The 25781-nt window shown below is 40.0% G+C and overlaps 1 protein-coding gene across 15 annotated transcripts in view; it reads left to right on the forward strand.

The window, feature by feature from the left end:
• The window catches only part of THRB (thyroid hormone receptor beta), a 287386-nt gene that overhangs the window by 112108 nt on the left and 149497 nt on the right, over positions 1–25781 (forward strand). For 8 of the 15 annotated variants that reach the window (XM_075922045.1, XM_075922043.1, XM_075922041.1 and 5 more), the window contains one exon: positions 10025–10107. The gene's annotated coding sequence lies outside the window, so the exon portion shown is untranslated. Of the gene's footprint in view, positions 1–10024; positions 10108–10989; positions 11121–25781 lie in introns of all 15 variants that reach the window. The other 7 variants (XM_075922050.1, XM_075922048.1, XM_075922049.1 and 4 more) reach the window with 1 other exon arrangement.

Raw genomic sequence — 25781 nt, forward strand, 5'->3', positions numbered from 1 at the left:
TGTCTGGGTGAAACCTTGTCCCCACTGAAATCAGTGGCAGCTTTGCTAATGACTTCGGTGGGCACTAAATTTAACCTACTATTTATAGTAAAATGGATGTGCTGATTACAGGCCTATAGGTAAGGTTTAGTTGACATTTACATTTTAAAGCAGAGATTCAACTACAGGTTGGACCTCCCAAAATCGGTAACATCCATGATCCGGATTCGGCAACATCTGTGGTCTGGCAGGACCACAGGTGTTCCTGGACCTGGGAGGCCCACTGGCAAGAAGGTGGGTGGCTCGGAACCCGGCTGGGCTGGGACCAGTGCTGGAGCCCTGCTAGCACAGTAGGGGCCATGGCAACCCTATTACCAGGTCTGGGCATGTGGCAGTTGCAACAGCAGTGGTAGGTGGGCTGAGGCTGGAGATGCAGCAGGTGTGGCAGCCTTGATATCGAGGCTGAGACTGAAGACATGGCAGCTCCAATAGTGGGACTGGGGCCGGGGCAGTCTGGGCTACAGGGGCTGCAGCACACAGCAGCCTGGTGGGGTGGTGGCTGGGGCCGGCAGTGGGGAGGGAAGATGGTCTGGGGAGCTGGTAGCAAGGGACCTCCTCTGGTCTGGCAAATTCCGTTTCGGACTGGTCAAGTCCTGAGGGTGCCATACCAGAGAAGTCCAACCTGTATTTTGTTGTTTCTAAAGAATACAGCATTGACTCCAAGTACAGAATAAAATTTACAAGTAAATCTGGTAATTACAAATTGAGTCTCATAAGCAATATAACAACCTGCATTGCACCACTTATTTGTCCTGATTTGTCTTAATAACAAAATAACAGTCACTCCAAACTTGCAGTATAGTTTAAAACATCATTGAAATCCTTGCTTCTGGCTCATTTGAAGATATTTGTTTAGGGCTAATGGTCGGGTGGTTTTTTTTTTTGTTCGCCATTGTTCTTCATAACTGAAAGTTTCTTCTTTTTCAGAAGAGGCTAATAAATCATATTCGTCTCCAAAGAATTCCACAAAGAACTGCCTTCTTTTAGTTTTCATGTACAATTTAATGAGAACGTGAAGTTATATTCTGGTCAGAATGATGCACTGAATTCCTGTTTGTATTAAAAAAACCATGTTGCGAAGAAGTCTGAAAGTCACAGAAACCTACATAGCGGAAAGGAACCAATTGTGCATCCTTTATTCATGTTCACCATCACGCGATTAAGGGCCCCATCAGTATTAGATTGACAAGTTTGGACTCTAGACAGTGCAGAGCATAGCATCTGATCCAAAGCCTCTTGAAGTTGCTTTTAGTGGACTTTGGATCAGGTGAATGGGCTGCAATAAATGGAGTTAAACCAGTCTAAAATTGGGGTAATATAGTGGTGAATTGGGCCTTATTTATTTCTGGGAAAGCAATGTGTTTTTAAATGGATTTTGTTGGCATGAATTAAATTATTGTAATGTTATGCTATAAATTATGTAAATATTTCAAGGATTATAATGATAACATTTTAAAAACATACTGCTTTCATCTTTGGTTAACTGAAAAGCATGTACATATCTGCATAATGCAATCTGATTATTTTATAATAAATTGTGTGTTCAGCTTGAATTGAGAGTGTGGTAATAATGAAAATCTATTCACCTTATTAGTGAATAATTATATATTCTGGTAAATTTCAGATGACAGCCTATTTAATTTAGCATTTTCCTGATTGTTTTTGTTTTCATGCACTACTACACTGTTCAGTTACATTATATTTTTTATTTAGATTTCCTGGCATTTTTACTGTTTATTTGCTTCTCACTGCTGATTTTAGTGCATTAGGAAGTGTCTCTGTAAAATCTGTAAGTTCATAGAAACTGGAATTATCTACTTGGTCAGCTTTTCCCTTCCTCTGTCTGTGCAGCATTATGCCATGAGCCTGATAGATACTGAGTATTGTACAGGGTGTTTTGCATTGGTAGGTTTGGAACCTTTACACTCTACATTACAATCTCAAATACTTTGTCCTAGCTAAAATAGTAGACAATAATGCTGGTATTGTGTGCCTGAATGTCCAAAAATAAAAAGTGAAAATATATAATTAATAAAATGTTACAGTAGCGGAAATTATTTTCATGTATCTGCACAATTTCTCTGTACGCTATTCGCATTGCAGTGTCCCTTTGCAGAACAGTTGAGTGTTACTAAATATGTATGTACTGGCATGTCAGTGACAATAGGCAGGTGTGCTTTGTATATGTGTGATTGAGTATAGCTGGAAGCCTCTGCCTCAGAATCTTTGAGATTCAGGGCATTCATGCTTACAGTAATCACATTATTCACAGTGGGGTCATCAATGTTTCAGTGGCCCCTTCTAAAAAAAAGTCTGCAATGAATACATCCTTCCATTGTAACTTGTTTCTTCTGTGCAAAAAATAGGATTTCAATGATGAAGAAAGAGTGAAAATCAATGATTAAATTAGGATGGAATTTCCTCAGGGCTGTGATTACTTTAAAAAGTTCATAATTAACCTTAAGTTCCATCATTATGAAGGGAGACAAGGTGAGTGAGGTAATATCTTTTAGTGGAACAACTTCAGTTGGTGAAAGAGAGAAGCTGTCGAGCTGAAAAGCTCTATTTAAGCTCAAAAGCTTGCCTCTTTTCACCAATGGTACTTGGTTTGATAAAAAAAATTACCATACTCACCTGGACTTTTTAATATCCTGAGGTCAACATGGCTACAACAACACTGCAAGAAATCATTCTGAACTTTCAGATAACAGCGTCCCCATTCCTCACCTAATCAGCTGATTTGGTTAAATTCTGCAAAAAGAATCTGACCCTTAGGAAACATGAATTTGCTTTGATGGTATTTACAACTCGTTTTGTTTTGTTTTCTGCAAAGATTTATAGAAGTGATTTTTATATTTTATTTGTAGAAAGTACAAGTCTCCTAAATATGAATTCATATGAAGATTCACATCTGGAATGGTTGCAAGGCCATCTTGAAATCACTCTGATTTCTCCAGGGCTGGTGACAGACTTTGCTAGGCCCTGGGCAAGATGGGGGAGGGCGGGGTGTCAACTTCTTCAGGAAATCTCTTTTGTAATAACATTTTGTATTGTAGATAATACCCTGGTCCATAGGTTGAGTCAATGAAGTAACATTGGCAGGCAGAAAGATGGTAAAAATATTACAAGACACTAACTCTGTTTCTTAAGGGTGAGTTCTACAATTGTCTAGCAATAGAAGAGCTTTGGTATCTTCAGCTAAGCTTATTTTTCTGAAATGTTCTTTTAGTGCGAGTACAAAAACATGATGAAACCAATCATAAAATTTGTCTGTCCATGAATTATCTTGTGCTTTGAAAATAACAGGTAAAGATGAAACATGTCTGAAAACTCTAGGATGATGATATTTTTCTAGTTACCAAAAGTTTTGTTTTATGCAAACCAGCAGCATCAGCACACACAAGAATAGTTTGTCTGTCTTTTTTATGCTTCAAATTAGCAGCACTAAGTTCATGTGCACTCACTAGGGTAGAATTTGACAAGCATTGCCAAAATAGGCCAGTTTAATCAGTATTACAAATTTGTTCATAGGGTAGATCATGTACAGCAATTACCTTTCTAAAAAAATTCAGAATAGTTTAGAAGCTTCATAGTCAGCCAATTTTTGTTCACCAGATATATTTAGCTTTCGAATGCTGAGATGAAGTTTAAAACACAAAAGCTATCCATTGGGAAATCCACATTGCTCAGTTAGTTGCATTTGCTTATAAAAATCTTTTGCCTTTTCAATGGGCAATGAGCTCGAAATAAAGGAACCCTCTAATCATTTCCATGAAAAACATTCATATAAATCACTATCTAGTGGCTCTGATTTAGGCATATGCAAAGTACCACATTATTCACCAGCCTTGTTTAACTTACAACTAGCAAAAAATTGAACAATTATCATTTCCGAGCCTTGATGTTTTATAGCGTGAATGAGCCAACATTGTACTTTTGCATCAAAATGTTCGTATTCTCGCCCTTTTTAAGACATGTATAAATATCTGTTTTCTCATTAATATCAACACAACTCTCTAATGCTACTCTCCTTTGCTTTTTTGCTGGTATTTTAGATGCTGGAAAGGTAGGATGGTGTTGATATTTTATCATAAGCAAAGGACCAAACACCAAGTAATAAACCAACTGATCACAATGGCGGATACAAACAGAAACAGTAGCATTTGGTTCTTCTGAGCGAACTCGAGTATAGTGTGCTCTCAGAAATACTCAGGTCCTGAATAGCTTCAGCATTGATTCTGGTTACCTTCAGCATTAGTCCCAGTTACTAAATTGGAGATTTATTTTGGGAAGTATCAGAAATGCCAGTTTCTAGACCTTTTCAGTTGGTAAAATGCTTCATAACACAGCTTTTACTATATTTAGAAAATAATTTGTTAGTAGTTCACAACATATGCTACAGAGTGTTTAGCAGTTCAGAAGGTATCCACATTCTTGTTACTGTACAATGTGGCACAAACACATCAGCTCAGTGACCACAATGCAATAATCGTAAATTTAAACCAAGCCCCACAAAATGAATAGGTTAATTAACAGTGTTACATTTATAGGTATACATCAAGCGCCACACAATTCCTAACAGGCCCCAGAACAACAGGGCCTGGTAGAGCACAGAACAACCCAATGCATTACCTGGGATTCATTGTTAAAGTTCTCTTTCAAAGCCTGCCTGAGCCATGTAACACCACAATAAAGTCTTCTATTAGCTCTTGCATCCGGCTATTCAAACTAAGCAGACAACCCCTCCACCTCCAGTCTGTCAACAACTTCCCCCCTTTTCACATCACAAATCTTATGCAGGACATCACAGGCAATTATAATCATTGGGATAAGGTTTTTTTTTTTTTTTTCATGGAGATCCGATTTTGTGAGCAAACAACACAAGCATTCCTTCAGCCTCTCAAAATCACATTCAACTGTCATTCTGCACCTGCCAAGTTGGTGGGTGAATCTTCTGTTGGTGCTGTCAAGATGGCTGTTGTATGGCTTCATGAGCCAGGGGAGCAAGAGGTAAGCTGGGTCTGTAGGATCACTGTTGGCATTTCAAAGTGCAATTGGTAATTCATTGGTTGCAAAAAGGGAAGACCCTGCTCTCAACTTTTTGAAGAATCCTGTTTTCTTAAAGATGTGACTGTCACGCACCCTCATCCAACCAATGCTGGTGGTGTTGAAGCATCCCAATCCTTGATAACCATAGAAAAAGTAGCCCTTTCTGATGCTGTATTTTGTGACAAGGGAGTCAGGTGCCAAATTAGTGATATGTGTGCGCTCTATTACTGTAGTTTGAGAGCCCTGTTTCTATAAATCCATCCACTGTGCCCTGCACATTGTTGAGTTACAGTCCTGCACAGCAGAAGACAATTAATGGCCCTGCATACTTGCATGACAACAGCCCCTCACCGTGGAATTTCTAATTCCAAATGATTTCCCAATTCAGCAGCTTTCTGCTGTGCTGTCTATGCTTCTCCACTGCCAGTGCAGCTCTCATTTTGGTGTTCCTTTACTTGAGAGATGGGGCAAGCTCGACTCACAGATCTAGGAATGTGGACTTGCATGTTCTGCAAGTTCTGCGCTTACGGCTCATCACCGCATGCCTGAATTATGATGTGATCCAACTAGTCAGTGCTCATTTCTCAGTTTCAGAAGTGTTGCTCCATAAACAGGAACAAAAACTTTGAAATGGATCTTGCTACATCCCACAGCAATCTGACTTCCAAGAAATCTTCACGTTCTTTGTTGATTTGGTTGTTTTTATGGCTCTGCAAATACTGAAGATCATGTGCCCTGAGCTTGCAACTCTTATGACGATAGAGCACAGCTGTTCAGTCTCCAGGTTTTTGTCAGAACTGATAGAGAGCAAGGAGGCCGACACAGGGTGGTGTGTGTGTGTGTGTGTGTGTGTGTGTGTGTGTGTGTGTGTGTGTGTGTGTGTGTGTGTGTGTGTGTGTGTGTGTGAAGAAGGTGCAAAAATTGTGTAATATAGATAGTAGCATACTGGGAAGCTGACCGCTTGCACACAGTCACTCCTGCTCAACTCACTTCTGCCCAACCAGAGAATCATAGAACAGTAAGACTGGAAGGGATCTCGAGAGGACCAAATACTGTCTAGACCATCCCTGATAAACATTTATCTAACCTACTCTTAAATATCTCCAGAGATGGGGATTCCACAACCTCCCTGGGCAATTTATTCCAGTGTTTGACTACCCTGACAGTTAGGAACTTTTTCCTAATGTCCAACCTAAACCTCCCTTGCTGCAGTTTAAGCCCATTGCTTATTGTTGGATCCTCAGAGGCCAAGATGAACAAGTTTTCTCCCTCCTCCTTATGACACCCTTTTAGATACCTGAAAACGGCTATCATGTTCCCCCTCAATCTTCTCTTTTCTAAACTAAACAAACCTAATTCCTTCAGCCTTCCCTCATAGGTCATGTTCTCTAGACCTTTATTCATTCTTGTTGCTCTTCTCTGGACCCTCTCCAATTTTTCCACATCTTTCTTGAAATGTAGTGCCCAGAACTGGACACAATACTCCAACTGAGGCCTAACCAGCACAGAGTAGAGCAGAAGAATGATTTCTCGTGTCTTGCTCACAACACAGCTGTTAATGCATCCTAGAATCATGTTTGCTTTTTTTGCAACAGCATCACGCTACTGACTTATATTCAGCCTGTGGTCCACTATAAACCCTAGATCCCTTTCTGCCGTACTCCTTCCTAGACATTCGCTTCCCATTCTGTATGTGTGAAACTGATTGTTCCTTCCCAAGTGGAGCACTTTGCATTTGTCTTTATTAAACTTCATCCTGTTTACCTCAGACCATTTCTCCAATTTGTCCAGATCATTTTGAATTATGACCCTGTCCTCCAGAGCAGTCGCAGCCCCTCCCAGCTTGGTATCCTCTGCAAACTTAATAAGTGTACTTTCTATGCCGATATCTAAATTGTTGATTAAGATATTGAACAAAGCCAGTCCCAAAACAGACCCCGGCGGAACCCCACTTGTTATACCTTTCCAGCAGAATTGTGAACTGTTAATAATTACTCTGAATACGGTTATCCAGCCAGTTATGCACCCACCTTATAGTAGCCCCATCTAAGTTGTATTTGCCTAGCTTATTGATAAGAATATCATGCGAGACCGTATCAAACGCCTTACTAAAGTATAGGTATACCACATCCACCTATCCATTCTCCCTTATCCACAAGACTCGTTATCCTATCAAAGAAAGCTATCCGATTGGTTTGACATGATTTGTTCTTTACAAATCCATGTTGGCTGTTCCCTATCACCTTGCCACCTTCCAAGTGTTTACAGATGATCTCCGTAATTACTTGCTCCATTATCTTCCCTGGCACAGAAGTTAAACTAACTGGTTTGTAGTTTCCTGGGTTGTCCTTTTTACAAATGGACACTATATTTGCCCTTTTCCAGTCTTCTGGAATCTCTCTTGTCTCCCATGATTTTTCAAAGATGATAGCTAGAGACTCAGATACCTCCTCTATCAGCTCCTTGAGTATCCTAGGATGCATTTCATCAGGCCCTGGTGACTTGCAGGCATCTAACTTTTCTAGGTGATTTTTAACTTGTTCTTTTTTTAATTTTATCTTCTAAACCTACCTCCTTCCCACTAGCATTCACTATGTTAGGCATTCCTTCAGACTTCTCGGTGAAGACCGAAACAAAGAGGTCATTAAGCATCGCTGCCATTTCCAAGTTTCCTGTTACTGTTTCTCCCTCCTCACTGACCAGTGGGCCTACCCCATCCTTGGTCTTACTCTTGCTTGTAATGTATTTATAAAAAGTCTTCTTGTTTCCCTTTATTCCCATAGCTAGTTTGAGCTCATTTTGTGCCTCTGCCTTTCTAATCTTGCCCCTGCATTCCCGTGTTGTTTGCCTATATTCATCCTTTGTAATTTGTCTTACTTTCCATTTTTTATGAGACTCTTTTTTATTTTTAGATCATGCAAGATCTCATGGTTAAGCCAACGTGGTCTTTTGCCATATTTTCTATCTTTCCTACACAGCAGAATAGCTAGCTTTTGGGCCCTTAACAATGTCCCTTTGAAAAACTGCCAACTCTCTTCAGTTGTTTCTCCCCTCAGTGTTGATTCCCATGGGACCTTACCTATCAGCTCTCTGAGCTTACCAAAATCCACCTTCCCGAAATCCATTGTCTCTATTTTGCTGTTCTCCCTTCTACCCTTCCTTAGTATTGTGAATTCTATGATTTCATGATCACTTTCACCCATGCTGCCTTCCACTTTCAAATTCTCAACCAGTTCCTCCCTATTTGTTGGGATCAAATCTAGAACAGCTTCCCCCCGGTAGCTTTTTCAACCTTCTGAAATAAAAGTTGTCTCCAATGCAGTCCAAGAATTTATTGGACAACCATGCATTGTCAGAACTTCTCAAAAGGCAGTGCACGGGACAATTGTGGTTTGTACACTGGGGTAACTACCTATGACGCACTGCATTATACATCGACATGAGCATTCATGGTGAATGCGCACATAGCCAGCACAGGGAGCCATGTAAGCATATGCACAAGCAATATACTAACTGCAACAGCTTAATGCCAAAGTAGCCTGCATCAATCACAGTTTGTAGTGTAGACAGGATTATAATCAGCAACTGTACTTCACGTTGTGTAATGTCATGTTTTAAAATGTGGCCTTTCTAAGTTCTCTATGCTTAGTTGAATTTCTTTAACAGGTGATACGTCTCGGTAGGGTGAAAGGTCGGATTAGTGATCAAAATTTGAAGTTGTTCAAGCCTGGAATTCTGGAGATGTGTGCTATAGTCCTGCCACCCTTCTACTCTTTGGAAGACCCAAACTGAGAATAGAGAAAACGTACTTTTTTACACTGTGAATTTGCCAATTCACAAATTGCGTGGGTGTGCGTGTGTGCGTGGGTGTGCGTGGGTGTGCGTGTGTGTTGTGTGTTTGTAGAGCTAGCACTTCACTGTACTTTTCATGTAATAATGTTAGATGGAATACTGTGGATGGAAGTGAATGGAAAAGAAAGTGAAAAGCTTATACATTTCAGTAATTGTGGGGTTGGTGAAAAAGGACATCTGTGAATGGGACATATTGGGGGCATTGCTGTAACAGGGTAGAGTTAAGGTTGCGCAGGCAGCTGCATTTCTTGATTTTCAGAAGATTGAGTTTTGTTCAGTTCAGCATTCTACAAGGAAACAACATACTGCTGAGCAACCTTAATTCTGTATCAACATAACTTTTTGCCATTGAATAATGTATCTGCTTGTGTGTGACAAATTATTATTAAATATAGTTGCCATTAGGGCTAATAGAATATCACATAAAAATATAAGAATGGCCATACTGAATCAGGCCAGTGACTGATGTATTCCAGTAACCCATTATTTTGAGAATGGCTGGTGCCAGGTATTTTATAGGGAATGAAAAGAAGGAAATGAATTGTCCAGTCTCCGTTTCTGGCTGTTTAAGTTAGAAAATGTTCCATCTAAACTGTTTCTTGCTGAAAAATTGAAGGTTTGACCAAGTGATTTTTTTTTTTATTTGTGGTGAAAAACATCTGTTGTCTCTGGGGTAAAAACATAGTTCTATTCAGAAACCAAAAACTTGTGGCTCCAAACTGAAAAATTTCATCTGAAAACTATCTTACATGCTGTGCAACATCTTTTCTCCAAGATGGAAGTTCATGGTGCATTCTGGGAAATGTAGTCTGACCAGGACAGTTGCCCTATTGAGGAAATTGGGCGCATGATGCACACAACCTACCACTTTCATGAGGCACTGAGGCAGCAGTTCTAAACCAAAATTTCTGAGTATTCAACTTACTGCGGAAAAAGTAAAGTTGTCTATGGAGGAAAAAATGGTTTTTGACCAGCTTCATAATTTTAATTTCTGGTGAGGTGCTGAATAATGATAGACTTATTCAGTCTGACAGATAGACCTACCCAGCCTTTCTGAACAACATGCCTTTTTGTTCTCTTTAAGGCCTTTCCAAATGAAGACCTCTGTCTCCTGGATGATGATATGATTTTGTTCCAAAGAAGAAAAAGTGAGACACAGCATTTCCTGTAAGTTGGAGCTGAATTGCACTTTTTAACTGTGTTTTTGTCTAAGGGTACTTACAACTAACAACATAACCCAATCAGGGCACTAAGTTATTGTTTGTCCCCTGATTTGGTTTGTAGCATGATTCAATGTTGTACTGTTAGCAGGGCCATTTTGCTTCATATCTGCGTTAATGTCTCGGTCATGTAGCCTACTTACTACATAGGTCTTATCTACACTATATGTTTTAACTCACTATTTTAAAGTTGTAGCTAAAAGGGGATTGTGCCCCTCAGATCCACAGTAGAGCTCTTCCGTGTTTGGTTCTTTTTTCATCCCAAACACAGCCATCTCTGTGGCAGCATCCCTGTGCCCTGTGATTCCATGGAGGCTGTGGTGCTGGTCAGGGGTCCATGTGGAGGGAGACAGTAGGGACGAGACAGGCCACGGTAGAACTAGAGTCCCTTATGGGTGGAACTGTGCTGCAAGGTAAGAGCAGGCCTTGAGAGCTACACCTGCTATGGAGTCTCAGCATCTCTTAGCAGACAACACTGGCATCCTGTTTGTATTTTGGATAAAATGAGGATGCATCTTTGATGGGAACCTCGCAGATTCCTTCCACCTGAAGCACCTCTTGTGGGAAGGGAAGATACAGTACCAGTTCCAAGAACAGCCATATTATAGAGGGATCCTCTGACCCATTTGTTGCAGTCAAGGGTTAGAGTAACTGAGTTTGTTTTGAAGCATGTCAATAATTTCTTCAGGGAAACATGACTCAGAAATTTCAGAAAAGACTATTTGAAACTGAAATTGTTCTTATGTTTATTTTCTAATGCCAAATTCTAATTTTGGACATAGGCAGATTCCCTACTGCTTTGTTCTGAAACCTTATTTTTTGGTGGCAGTACACTTCGCTCAAAAGAGTATCCTGTGCAATAGTGACATGGTCGTTAGCCTTTCCTGACACGTGTTATCTTGGGGAAACACTGTTCAGTATAATCCACAGAAGAACAATCCTTTAAGTTCCAGCTCAAGTGTAAGTCATTTGAGGTCACTTTATTTCAATATAGAATAATATTATTTGTAAGTTCGTTTTAGAACATAATAAAAGAGCCCATTCTTTGTTTGACAGCTGAAATAAAGAATGTTACTCTTTTATGTCGTGGAAGCTGTGCTGGGTTTCTTTGTTACATATCCAGTAAAGTAACATTGCTTTATTCTACTTGTCATTACATCGATCTTTTTAAATCAATCCAATAATTCTCATAGAAATTAATTTGTCGAATGATATCACTACTGGACTACATAAGTACAGTGTTTTATATATGGATTATAAGTGTGTATGAGTGAGTTTGTGAAGACGGATATAATACAGAGTCTTGTAACAAGTAACTGAATAATGTGATTAATTTCAATATACCCGCTTAGTTAGAAATATGGTGCAGTTATTCATATTGGTCACTGAGGGAAATAATGTAAATTGATTTTACCATCAGAGATCACCAATAGATTATCACTACTTTTAAACTCATTTCAGACATTCTAATGCCATCAAAAGATTATTGACTGACAAACATTATATTATTTTTCCCTGAGGCACTCAGGTTGGATATCTGAGGTGGAGAACAATTTTAAATTTTATTAAATTAAAACCATCTTCAGATCAGAGTTGATTCATTTGGAGATAAAATTAAATAGCAATGGTACTTAATATTATTGTTTGCTTTACATTAGTTGGTATTCACTTATTAAATTGTGACATTTGTCTGTCTGTCAGGATTGTATGTATCTTATTTATTAATCACAAAAGACTGTCTTTGAACTAGGGATGTTAAACTTAGTTTAATCAACTAATTGACTACTCAGTGGAATTTCCATCAACTAGTCGATAAGCGGGGGAGCCACAGTGGGGTTGGAGCTAACCCCTCTGTGGCTCTGCCTTTTAAATTATTAAGAGGCGTCCAGCTCTTAAAATATTTAAAAGGCTCCCGCACAACACAGGAGACCCTGCACAAGTTGGAAATCAGCTGCCCCAGCTCATGCTGGATCTCCCTGCTGTGCGTCTGCTTTAAAAATGTATTGAGAGCCTATAGGCTTTTAATACATTTAGAAAGCAGAAATACAGGTGTCCTGGGACTGGGCGTGAGTTGGGAATCAGCTGATTCCTGGCTCGTGCCCTGTCCCTGCTACTCCCCCTGTCTCTCCTGACCCCCATGGAGAGGGTATTGGGGGGAACCAGCTCTTAAGCTAGATTCCTCCAGCACAGGCTCCTGCTCCCCCACCCTTTCTGCCTCTGACGGGGCCGGGAAGAGGAGAAGACACTAGTTGAGGGACTAATCAACTATCCGAGAAGCTTATATTCCTGCTTTGAAAAGAAAACAAAGAAGGGAATGGTCATATATTTATTGAATAGCAATCATGCTGGATAACCCTGCTATCAGTGAATTCTGTGGTACAGCAAATTTATCCTGAAATCCTGATGTCTTGAGGTAAACAAAACAAAATGCCACAACCTTTAAGGTAATGAGGAAACAGCAGCCTAGATTTATTTTAATATTCATGATGATAGAATCATAGGAGTAGAAGGGACCTTGAGAGTTCATCTAGTCCTGTTCCCTTATCTTATGTCGGGACTATGTATTGTCTAGTTTAATTTCTTTATATTGTGACTGAGCAATCATTCAGAATTGCCATGAATGAGTACCGTAATTTCTTGCTAGTTAGGTTTGGTTTTGAAGCATCAGTGTACCATTGCAGTTCATTTAGGCTATGTCTACACTACAAAGAAAAGTCGGACTGCAGTTTGCGTATTTTTTCCATTTTTTCTTCCGAAAGAGGCTTTTCTGACATTTGGCCCATCTACACGTGGCCAAATGTTAGAAAAACCCCTTCTTTTGGAACATGCCTTCTTCATGAAACAAAGTTTACAGGGATGCCAACAAAATGCATCTGCTTTTCTGACATTTTCTTTCGGAAAAGCGGACACATTCCTTGGACACAGCAGAGCTTTTCTGGGATCCTTCCGGTATCCTGAAAGAGCTCTGTAGTCTAGATGTACCCTTAATCTGGAAATAAAGCTAGGTACAACTAAAGAGCAAGAGACATACATTGTTTCAATTCATCTGTGTTCCACTGCCAATGGAGATATTTCATATTGGCCACTGACTTGATTTCTTTCTATCTCCCCCTTGCCCTTCTTTACCTCACGGGTCTACTTACTTCAAACTTTATGCTGGCTCATATCTCTGATTTAATGGCCTTCTCTGATTACCCTCTTTGCTTTTTAATTTACTGTCTCTAAATCCTTTTGTCTAGTGCAACACATTCCTCCACTTACAGCTTTTTGGCTTTGACATACGATGTGTAGTAGAGTCTTTGTGGACTGCATACTCTGGCAGTGCAGGTCCAGCTTCTGTTTTAAAAAATAAAGTATTTCAAGAATTAAAGTGTTTTTTCTAACATTATTCAAACACTGCATCTTAAAACAGGCTTCATCTTATTTTCTGTCATTAAGGGGCATATCAAGAGACTGGCTAAGTTCATTGGCCTAAATAGTGGCTTTAAACCAAGATATCCTAAAAGTCGCGTATACTTTAAAGGGACCATTTAAGATGAGTGACCTTACAGAAATGGTTCTTAGCACACATTTCACTTTAGAATAAGAGTCAGAACTTTCTCAGGCCTGGCCCACAAATGTGAAATGAGCTCCAACAGGAACTATGGATCACCTTCATCACCTTCCACTGAAAGTGCAAGCTGCATTTCTATGACCTTTCTTTCTCTAACATAGACCTGCTGGGATGAGTTTGGAGGTCAGGGGTTGTTATAAAAAAAAATGCAGACCAACATACTCCACTGCAAACAGTTCTTCCAGAGCTCCAGGCTGCTGCCCCAGATCCTTTAAATTGCTGCCAGAGCACTACACGGTGGCAGCACGAGTGGCTGATGGGGATGTGCGTGCAGTAGGATGAGAGAACAAACTTTTGTGACAAACATGTAATCATATTGTTTAATGCACTAGTGGAAGGCACTCAAACACTATAGTAATGAGCATGCTAGACAAACCTATATAAAACAGAATAGACTAGAAAAGGAGCTCATGGTTAGTCAATGAATCAGTGGGAAATCAGTATAAACAACGAGAAGTCCCATGGCACCTTATAGATTATAGATTTATTGGAGCATAAGCTTTCGTGGGCAAAGACCCACTTTATCAGATGCATGCAGTGGAAATTCCAGAGGCAGGTATAAATTATACAGGCACATGAAAAGAAAGAGTACCAATCAAGAGGAAGGCCAGAGATAACAAGGTCAATTTAGTCAGGGAGGGTGTGGCCCACTTCTAGCAGCTCATGTGGAGGTGTGAACACTAAGAGAGGAGAAACTGCCTTTGTAGCTGGCTAGCCTTTTATAGTCTTTGTTTAATTCTAAATTGATAGTGTCAAATTTGCAAATGTATTGTAGCTCTGCAGTTTCTCTGTGAAGTCTGTTTTTTAAGTTTTTCTGTTGCAGGATGGCTGCTTTTAAAATCTGCCACTGTGTGTCCAGGGAGATTGAAATGTTCGGTTTTTGTATGTTACCATTCCTGATATCTGATTTGTCCGTTTATTCATTTATGTAGGGATTGTCCATTTTGGCCAAGGTATATGGCAGAGGGGCATTGCTGGCACATGATGGCATATATTACATTGGTAGATGCATACTGACTTTCTACTTTAATTTCATTTCTGTAATGATACCCACAGTGTAGCTTTTTTCCTATTTTAAAAACTGCAGAAAGTGACTTTTGAAGATATATATTAGAGATCTGTGAGTCTGTCTGCGAGTCTGTTTATTCAAGAACTCTTCTTAAATGGTAACAGCGAGGACTACCAAATTTAGTATGCAGCTTCCTCTTACCCTAACTTAGAGCAAGGGTTTGGTTGTACCAGGAAAACGGGATGTCCCTGGTATTTGATTGTTTCCATAACATGGAAAGGGAGCAGGCTGATCAGGTGGATGCGATACTGCACAGTGACCACTGGAGGCAGTCACACCAGGAAGGGAGTTGGGTACAGGGCTTATCATCTTGCCATCCAGGTAAGTGGCCCCTCTACCCCAAAACCCTCCCTCTCCCCAGCCTTCAGCCCCTACGCTTGACTGGGAAGGTGAGGTGCCCCGCTGGCCCCACTATCATGTCCAGTCCCCCCCCTTTCAGGAGCATTGCCAGGGCTGGGCAGTGCAGCCCCACTCCCCAGAAGCCACAGCCCACCCTCCCCCCAGCTCTACCAGGTGGGCCGCCTAGTGAGGTCATGCCCAGCCATGCAGCTCCCACCTTCCACTCCCGAGGCCAGCCTCAGGAAGCACCAGTGGGAGACCTTTGCAGCCTCCTTCCTTTCTGGGCTGGGTCCCCCTCTCAGGAAGCACTAGCAGAAGGCTTGCAAAGCCCCCACATCTCCGGGACGGACCTGGGCAACGCTGAGTAAGTATTTTAGTTTGCTACTAACTGTGTCAATAGTGCAATCCCTTTCATAGTATAATCTATAGTTAATCATGGTTGGCTGCAGAGTGAAGGTACAATACTGCTTTTGAAGCCTGAGAGCCATAGCTAGTCTATGGTATTCTGTCACTGGTAATTCACAAATTTTTCAAAAAGCTGAGAATTTAAATGTTTCTCAGTTTTTCTTCTTCCTCAGTCAGTTTGTGCCTTATTCTCCGAATATCAAAAAAATGATGAGACAAAAAGTGAGCAGGAGCATGAAATGGGTGTGGAGCCTGGGCCATCCACAGAACCTCTATAAACAAAGGTTGAAATAAACTCTAAGCATAGCAGAACAGAACTGAAACTAAAATGGGAAGAGTGAACATTATAAAAACACATTTTATCTTTATGTCAAAGTCAGAGCTCCCTTTCCCTTGTGAAATACATACAAGAACAATGGAATTTTTTAAAAAAAAACCCTAAAGCTGAATGTGGATCAAATCAGTAATGATCAAAAATCATTACCATCTAATGACCATTTAGGAATCTAGATGAAAGGAGATTAGTACTGTCTGGTCTTTGTCCTGTTTCTAATGGACAATCATCCATATAACAATAATTATCACTGCAGTTAACACCTATTGGAGCCCTTGTTGGCAGTCTGAGCAGTGAGTTAAATGAGATGTTTCCTCCAAGGCAAGGGTGAGGCCCCTGGACAGAACAGTTCAGGAAAGTTTTCACTTCTGATCTGTAGCCAACCAGAGAACTTTCAGTCCAACACATTTCATGAACCTAAATAAACACACAGAAGTATAGGAAAAAAATCTTAAAAAAATAATTTCCAGTTCAAATTATTTTAATGAAATGTGTATGTCCATGCTATACATGCACGGTCACACATACATCTCTTTACAGCCATGCCAACCTTGATAATACTATTAGAATGGTGAACTTTGCTAAAACTTACACGTTAATATGTGATGGTGTGGATATCAAACTGTATACGTGTCACTTTTAAAAGTATACAAAAGCCATTTTAGGTATTTCTAGAGGTGTTTTACATGTATTGGAATCAGATTTTTTTTCTCTACAAGCTTTGCTTCATGGTAACAAGGGGAACCTTGATTTACAGGTGTAAGGCTAACAAAAAAATCACAATAACATATTTTAAAATTGCCTAAAACATTTGTAAAATAATTTCTTTTAGCATCAACCAGTCATGGAATCTTAAAACTGCACCCATGGAATTCACTCAGCAAAATAATAACTCCCTTGAAGGATATGTTGAATTCTCAGTTACCAAGACTGTACTGTGGCTTATATAGAATATATAATTCTGTGATGTGAAATAAAAATATGATTAGCACTTTTCTGAGATGGCCCACATAATTCACACATGGATTCTCTGCTCAGGATTAATGCACTCCAGCCAATACATATAGGGAAATACATAATAGTGTAAAATAAGGTTATATTGGCTGTAGTGCATTAATTCCTAGTTGAAATTCCTGGTGTAGAAGTCTTCATCTATCTACACTGCAGATTTCTATACAAACCAGGTGCTGGTTGTAGGTGTACTGTTAGATATCCTGTTTTGCTATTTTGTTTGCTCAGGAGGAGTAATATTATTCTTTTAAAAGCAGAGGAGTTGAATCAGGTGCCCTAGGTTAGCTCCAGACCTTCAAAAAAAAAATGTATTAACCAAAATGCAAATGGATTGGGGGGCATCCTCTATGCCAATATTTAAGAGGAATCAAGTTACCTTCAAGGGTATCGCCCAAAGGTATCAATTGCTATTTAGCTCTTTGTAACCAAGTACATTTATTCTTAAGGTAAAAGCATTACAGAAAAAAATATAAAACCAACAAAAATTTCTACACACAACCTAAAAAATTTGAGAGGCCACTCCCAACTCCAGCTAAGGGCACTAGGAGGTTTTAGTCCTTCAAACCCCACAAATGGGTTTTCCATATTCATATCAGTTTTAAATCCAGAACCAGGACAATGGCTGGGCAGATCAGCTGTTCCTTTGTACTGCTTGGGCCTTTGATCTTGGTGTTCAAAAATAAGTAATCAGCAGAAAATGAGCTTTTCCTCTGAGTGTAGCTTCAAAAGCCTGAGTTTTTTGCATGGCTTGAGTTGGGGAATTTGTATTAATTTCCCCTTGGGGATTTCTCGAGAAATCTATTAACACTTATTGTTCCAAAAGTCTATTCATGTCTGATATATTACCAGTATAGCCTTTTGAATTCCTAGGTCTTGCATCTTCTCCCAGCCTACAATACACAAACTGAACACAACAAGGTCTTTCATGGACATTGTAGAAAATTGCGATATCTATCACAATTAGGTTCTACCAGAAGACTTCTGGAACTCAGACCTGACACACTAAGCAAGCAGTAAATGGGGTTAGAACCAACATTTTGAAAAACTCAAGTTAACTGAAGCATGTAATGACTATTGGTGAAAACAAAGTATCTACAAAGGACTGGCTCTGCAGTAACCCTCCAGGTACAATTCTTCTGCTCTTGGTTGCTAAAAGGGTGATAGAATTTCATCTCACTGTAGAAAGCAGAAGTGGGCAAGGCTTTGATTACTTTAATTCACCTGAGGCTGTGTACACCACACTTTGTTTTTCTGTTGTTTCTTTTAAGTTCCTACTTGCCCTGAAGGGGAAAAATAAATGAGCCAACAAAATGATGCTTGTCATATTTTGCCTAAGAAAAGAAGCAATTCAAACACGTGCCTTTTTAACACTGCCATTGAGAGTATTAGCTATGCCACATAACTAAAATACAGCAGAAGAAATGACATGGTGATCTCAGTGTTGGTCCACTTTGGTGAGGAGAAGTTACCACCACACACAACCTGGCAGCTTTGTTTGTCTTTCACAGCACAGGGGGCAATGGTCACAATAAATGCTGCATTTCTTCTCTGGTGGGGTTCTCCCCATTATAGGGTTGAAAAACATCGGTGCAGTATGAGGAAGCCTACACTGTTTTGCTTGGGCAGTACCTTTCTTGTGCAAAAGCAAAGGCACATTTGGGGCCTAATTTAAAAAATAGGAGCCACATTTATATATATGCATGGTAAGCTCTAATAAATAGTCGGGCGTGAAAAATATACATTGGTGAGAGAGTGGTAATTTACCATGCTTAGTTACACAGTGAGAGTGCTAATATTTATGTAGTCGTCATGTATTATTTGTACCCTTTTATAATTCTTTCCTGCTTTAAGGTGTGCTGTGTCCCAAAATATCAGGATTTATCCTTCGACTGTAGAACGAAAAAGGTTTTTTTAAAATTTCCTTTCTCCTCTTCTTCTGTCTCTCCTTTCATCTAAGTGTTTTGCTAAGGCATGAATCAAATCTCATACTATTTTTAGGAAACAAACAGACATTCATTTTAGTAAGCATGTTTGCACATCTAGAAGGCCAAGTTTTTCAAGGCTGATGTCAGGGAAAGGATGAATGCAACCTATATTTTTGGAGAGGTGGACCAGTGAGGTCTTATGCTTTTACAGCAGTGATTGGTAGGTAGCACTCTCAAAATAAAATACATTTAATGGAACTTCAGTTAACAATAAACAACTTCTATAAAAGACAGGAATACTGGTCTTTGATTATAGTAAGCTTGGAGAATATGACTCCTAGGCTTGAATGCTGTCAACAGTGCACGAGCTATAGAAAAGATTGTGGACATGATTACCATTAACAAAGTGAATTGAGAGTCCTTATTGGGAATGATTCACATAGTGTTTATTAGTTGGCATAAAAGTCTTCAAACAATACAAAACAGCTCAGCATCCAAAATGAGGATACACTGGTCCTTGAATGCATTCTTATGTCCAAAACAAAATACAGGACTATGTAGCACTTTAAAGACTAGCAAGATGGTTTATTAGATGATGAGCTTTCGTGGGCCAGACCCACTTCCTCAGATCAAATAATGGAAGAAAATAGTCACAACCATATATACCAAAGGATACAATTTAAAAAAAAAAATGAACACACATGAAAAGGACAAATCACATTACAGAACAGAAGGGGGATGTGGGGGGGGGGGAGGGAGAAGAACAGCATGTTATGGCTACTAATTTTCTCTCCTTGATGCCTAACGCAGTATTTTAGATATTCGTATCCAAGTGGCCTGATTTTCAGAGGTGCTGAGGTCCTATTACTCCCATTTACTTCTGTGAGATTTGTCTTTGAATGGGCCAGTTTGATTAGGTGGCAAAATATTGATTTAGATGCCTACCTATAAAGCCCCATGTTAGAAAATGTTGGTCTGGGGCTCATATCTACACTACAGGATCAATATGCTGATAATTTTTTAATTTTTTAAAAAGACCTATCATATCTTAAAAAGTAACTTCTTCAAATACCTGCAGCACAATTAGCAAGCTAATTCTTGAATGAGTAGAGGGTTGTGGAAGCTACCCAGGCCCAAGAAGATAGCTCTGGCTACATTCCTTTCTCTAGTTCCCTGGTTTACCATCCTGCTTCTTTCTTTGTTTCAGCTCTACTCACATCCCCTCATACAACTTGATGCTATGGCAAAAAGAGCCAATGCAATCCTCATATGTGTAAACATGATGGTGGTGAATAGGAATAAGGTGGTGACATTTGATACTGAACTATTGCATTCAGTCCTGGTATCAACATATTAAGAAGAATGTTAAAAGAATTGAGAGGGTGCACAGAAAGAGACACAAAAATTATTCAAGGGCTGAAGAAAATCTCTTCTAGTGAGACTTGAAGAACTCAAACTGTTTACCAAAAAGAATGTTGAGACAAGAGTTGATTACAGTGTGGAAGAACCTTCACAGGGAAAAGACAGTGAGTATTAATATGCTCTTCAATACAGGAGAGAAAAACATAACAAGAATCCATGGTTGAAAGTTCAAGCCACCCAAATTCAAATCAGAAATAAGCACAGATTTTAGTAGTCATGGTGATTAACCACTGGAACAAACTACCTAGGGATGTGGTGGATGCTGTTTCTCTTAGGGTATGTCTACACAGTTAGCCTGTTATTTCAAAATAATTTTGAAATAACAGGTGGCTTATTTCGGCATTTGTAAACCTCATTTCATGAGGGAATGACACCTCTTCCGAAATAGCTATTTCAGAGTAGCAGTAGTGTAGATGCTCCAGTGCTGCTATTTCAAAGTAGCTTCTCCCCCAGGCTATACAAAGTAATTACTCCCCAGTGCTTGCTGGGGCTCTAAATCTAGGTAGCACGTCCACATTATAAGCCTACCTTGGACTAATTTTCAGGCTTCCCTGTAGTGTAGGTATGCTATTTCAAAATAAGATATTTCTGGGTATTTCTTCCAGAATAGCTTATTCTGAAATAATCATGCAGTGTAGATGTTGCCTTAGAGTCTTACAGAAGGCATTCACTTTTTCTTTTACGGCATATTTTAGTTAAACAGTAGAGGGTCTGCATTATACAGCACCTCAGATCAATGATCTAATGGTCCCTTCTGGCCTTAAAATTGATGAGTCTATGAAAGACCCAACATGCCTGTCAAGATACATGGGCCTGTACAGAGGAATGGGGTGGAACAAGGGCCCTGCCTCTTCTCTGTGGGATGACTGGTGCCCCTATGAATGTATGAAAGGAGCATGCTTCTGCCACTGAGCACAGTTGTCTCTAGCCTTTGTGCTAGGAGGGCATCTGTTGAGGGAATGGCTCTTTATGCTCTACCCTGTTCGTATTTCTGAGCTAGGGCCAAGGATAACACGGTTGGATTAAGAACAAAGTGGCTTATGTTTCAATGGTGAGTAAAATGCTTATGTTAGGCCTGATGTGATGATGTACTGAGCCCACTTAACTCTCTGATTTCAATGGGAAATCAAGGTATTCAGCAGTTCCCAGGATCTAGCCCTCTATTCCACACATCATAGGGAGGCTGTGAATCTCCATTCCAACATGGGAAATGTTTTAAGAATCTTTGACAAAAAGCTCTATCAAAGTAGTGGTGTTAGGAATCATGTATCTGCAAGCTGCAGTTTCATACAGCCCTAATGAAGCACACGTATATCTGAGGTTTCTGATTTTTGGTTTTAATCAATAAACACCAATAAATACCTCCAATAAAAAAGAATGTTTATGCAATAAACATTGGGAAAACACTGGCCCGGACTACTTGTATCAAAGGGTTTGTGTACATGGAGCAGTGGTACCGATTATAGAGGTGTGATTTCTAAAGCTCGGTAGTGTGTTAGTTGGTGTGCCTAAAAGTTCCTTGGTGTGTTTTACCGTGGTGCTATGTTAAATTGTTAGTCAAATATGAAACATTACAAAGAGATTACTCACTACAGTATGTACTAGAAGACTTACCCGACAGTGGTGGGAGGGGAGTGCAAGAGTCAGAGCAGGGGTTGGGGGGCTCATGGAAGATAGTAGGGGATGCAGTTCCTGCAGCTAGATGGGAGTCAGACCTCTCAGCCCCCAAGAGTCAGGGCAGAGGGCTGAGAGGTAGGGGGTGGGGCTCAGGGAAGGAAGGGTGCAGGATTCAGGGCAGAGGGTGGGGGGGGGGGCTGAGGACAGGGGGGCTCTGAGGCTGGGGGTGGGTCACCAGGGCTTCCTGCAGGGAAAGGGGGCTACAAGGCCCAGGCCTCAGTGGTGCTCCCAGACTTTAGCTTGTCTGGGTTGGGGGATGGTGCACCGCTGCCTGGCCAGGCTTGAAGCTTCTTGGGGAGGCGGGAGGGAAGGACTTTGCTGCCTGGACCCAATCTGCAGCTCCTCCAGAGTGGTGGGGGTGCTGACTGACAGGACTCTCCCCTGTCGTGCTGAGGGCTGGGGGGGGAGGGGTTGGAGGTAAGGAGGCTGCCAGGACTGGGCTATGCAGTCCGTCGCCGCCTCCTCCCAAGGAACACCTATGACAGAATAGATGGAGGAAATAGAAAAGAGGATTAACTGATGAGATATTAAACATCCAAAAAGAATTCCACTGCCGCTAAATACAAATAATTTTTTTTCCAAGAACCAACAGATCTAGCAAGGCCATCTGCATGATTTTCAGGAATGCCGCGTACAAAACCAAAGAAATGTTATCAGGTCTACAATTAACCATATGCTTGACATTTGCCTAAATGAATATTTCAGAACGGTGCTATTTAGCTTCAGGACACATTGTTCAACTACTGGCGTGGTTATAACTCCTGTGTCTCAAGTGGTTAATAACAGTGTTTCTCAACCAATAGTACAAGTACCCTTAGAAGTACACAAGAGAAGTCTGGGGGATACGTCAACACAACTGAAATTTGGAGAAAACTGAATTTTTGTTTTAAGTTTTACACATTTTATTATTTTTGTACTTTTTACACCCAAAAATTTCATTGCCTGCCTGGCTACAATTAAGTTGTTTAAATAATTGTGTTGTAACGGTAGAAAAAAAATTGTGTGTCTGAAAACTAGGTATTGGGGGTACTTCTAACTTTTTTTAAAAAGGGTACTTTATTTTAAAAAAAAAAAAGGGTTGAGAAACACTGATTTATAACACAGCGCAGGCAACATAATAGTTATCCATTCCTTTCTAGCCTATTGGCTTGTGGCCTAAGATACTGTTTTGCTTTAGGAGTACCTGAAAACCTAGTGAGGTTTAGGTGTAGCTGGGCTGATGCTATTTCATGTGCTTAGTGGAAGCGACTATTTTATTTAAATTAAGCTTCACTTCTTAATTTATCAGCTTTTCCCATATTGTGTGAATTGTATTCTCTTGACACAGTCGTGTCACAATCCTCAGACAGAAACTTCAGCTAAGTTGTGGACTGTCCTGTGGGTTCACTTATGCTTCATATTCTGTTTATAGAAATTGTCACAAGCGAACATTGGCTATCTTGCTGTTGACCTCGTCTGCAAATTTACTGTAATATGTTTTTGGCTTTTCTGTGTTTTCAGCTGTTATCTTTATCCAAATATTATAAATGTCCCTAACTTCTCTCAAATAAAACTGCCTGCTTTCTCTGAGATTGAACACAGTTTCCATTTGCCATAGAAATACTACACAGCAAGCCTTTCATAGAAGGGGAAGCAAAAGAGTTATTTCTCTAAGTCACTCTATTGTAGGAATTTGGAGAGGCAGAATGTAATTAATTGCCCAGCCTGAAATTTGGCCAGTAAACAGCTTACCCAACAGTTGCATTTTATCTATTTCTCTCATTCATTGTTTTTTGTTTTGGTGTTGGTGGTAGAATGGGGGGCAAGGGGGAAGGAATGGCAACAGAGCACGATTTTATATAATACTTTAATTTTTATTTCTACTGGGTAAACATGATTCAGTTTTTTAAGCTGTTCTGATTTTATATTGTAAATTGTGCTGCTTTATGTAACTTTTTTCAGATGAAAAATTAGGAAGATAATACAGCCCTGAGGCAGAAATTATTTTCAGAAAAGGAAAGATTAGTTAATTATACATAAAGCACCAACACAAAAAATAACCAGAGCATGAAGCTGCTACCCTGCATGTCCTCTGCTTTTCATAGACTATTTCCAACTCAATTGGTACTTTGTATTGGCTTTCTGCAGCATTTCTTTTCACCACCTGTACGTGCACTGACAGCAATTCCATTTTGATTTGTTCATAGCAACTTTTGTGCTGGATCTAGTGAATCCCCATGCAGCTGTCTAACAGCTAGTTTTAAAAAATAAGGTATCACAACGTAATTGTGTTGTAAGGTTTTGTCATTCTTTTTCACTTTCTCTAGCCTTTGTTTCCGTAACAAGAAATATGTTAGTGCTATAGAAAATAAATGACTATAATGAATCCTTTCACCTCCAAAATATTTCAGCTACTGGTAATGATTAAGATAAAGGGAAGAAATTATCAAAGGCATTATTTTCTTTTAAATCTTCTGGATGACTTCTCTTTTTACATCTGTCTTCTCTTTATACATCTGTCTTTTTGATTGATATCTATGTATTGTACAGTTCCAAGTACTTTGTCAGTGCCTAAGAAATAATAATAAAATGCTGAGAATTAGGTTTATGTGACTGAAATAACGGCTCCATTTGGGGAGGGATTCTAACTTTGTTTATATTTTGGTGATGTAACATTTATGTTTTCAGGACTGTCAATTAATCATGGTCAACTCAAGCAATTAACTCAAGTAATCATGATTAAAAATGAATAATAATCACAGTTTAATCATACTGTTAAACAATAGAATGCCTATTGAAATGTATTAAATGTTTGTGGATGTTTTTTCTATATTTTCAAATATATTGATTTCAATTACAACACAGAATACAAAGTGTACAGTGTTCACTTTATATTATTTTTATTACAAATACTTCCACTGTAAAAATGAAAAACAAAAGAAATAGCATTTTTCAATTTACCTCATACGAGAACTATAGTGTAATCTCTTTATCAAAAACTCCAACTTGCAAATATAATTTTTTATATAACTGCACTCAAAAACAAAATAATGTATAACTTTAGAGCCTATAAGGCCCACTCAATCCTACTTCTTTTTCTGCCAGTTGCTAAGAGAAATAAGTTTGTTAACATTTACAAGAGAAAAGGCTACCTGCTTCTTATTTACAGTGTCACCGGAAAGTGAGAACAGGCACTATTGTAGCTGGAATTGAAAGGTATTTACATGCCAGATATGCTACACCGAGGCAGGATTAAGTTCTTTTTAGGGCCTAGGCGCACTCATAATTGTAGGCACTTAAATTAGACTATATAGAAATATATATGGGAGAAATGCCCTATCACCTACACAACTAAGATCACCCACTTTAATTTTCACTCTTGAAAGTGGCGCACCATGTGAGAAATTCATGGTATAGGTTGGACCTCCCTGGTCTGGCACCATCGGGACCTGACTGGTCCCTGATGAGGTATTTTTCCAGACCTGGGGAGATCATTTCTGGCCTCCTTGCTGCTGTCCCTCCCACCCCAAGCGCTGAACCAGCTGCAGGCCTTGCTGCCCTGCTGGTTCCTGCTGCCCTGCTGGTTCCTGCCCTCCCTTTCTTGCTGTGTCGGATAGCCCAGTTCATAGAGTGCCAGGCTCCCACCTTGCTGAGCAGCCCTGCTGTGACACACTCAGCTAGCGCCCCGCCAGGCACCCAAGCCTGGGCATGACAGGCAGTCTAGCTAAGCAGCCCTGTTGTGGTGTGCCAGGATCCCAGCCCCGCCAGGCAGACCCACACGGGCACACCCCGCTTCCTTGCTTTGTGGATCTAGGCTCCTGGCCCCACTGGCAGCTCACTGCCGGCA

The sequence above is a fragment of the Pelodiscus sinensis genome, chromosome 2 (assembly GCF_049634645.1).
Source record: "Pelodiscus sinensis isolate JC-2024 chromosome 2, ASM4963464v1, whole genome shotgun sequence".
Classification (NCBI taxonomy): domain Eukaryota; kingdom Metazoa; phylum Chordata; order Testudines; family Trionychidae; genus Pelodiscus; species Pelodiscus sinensis.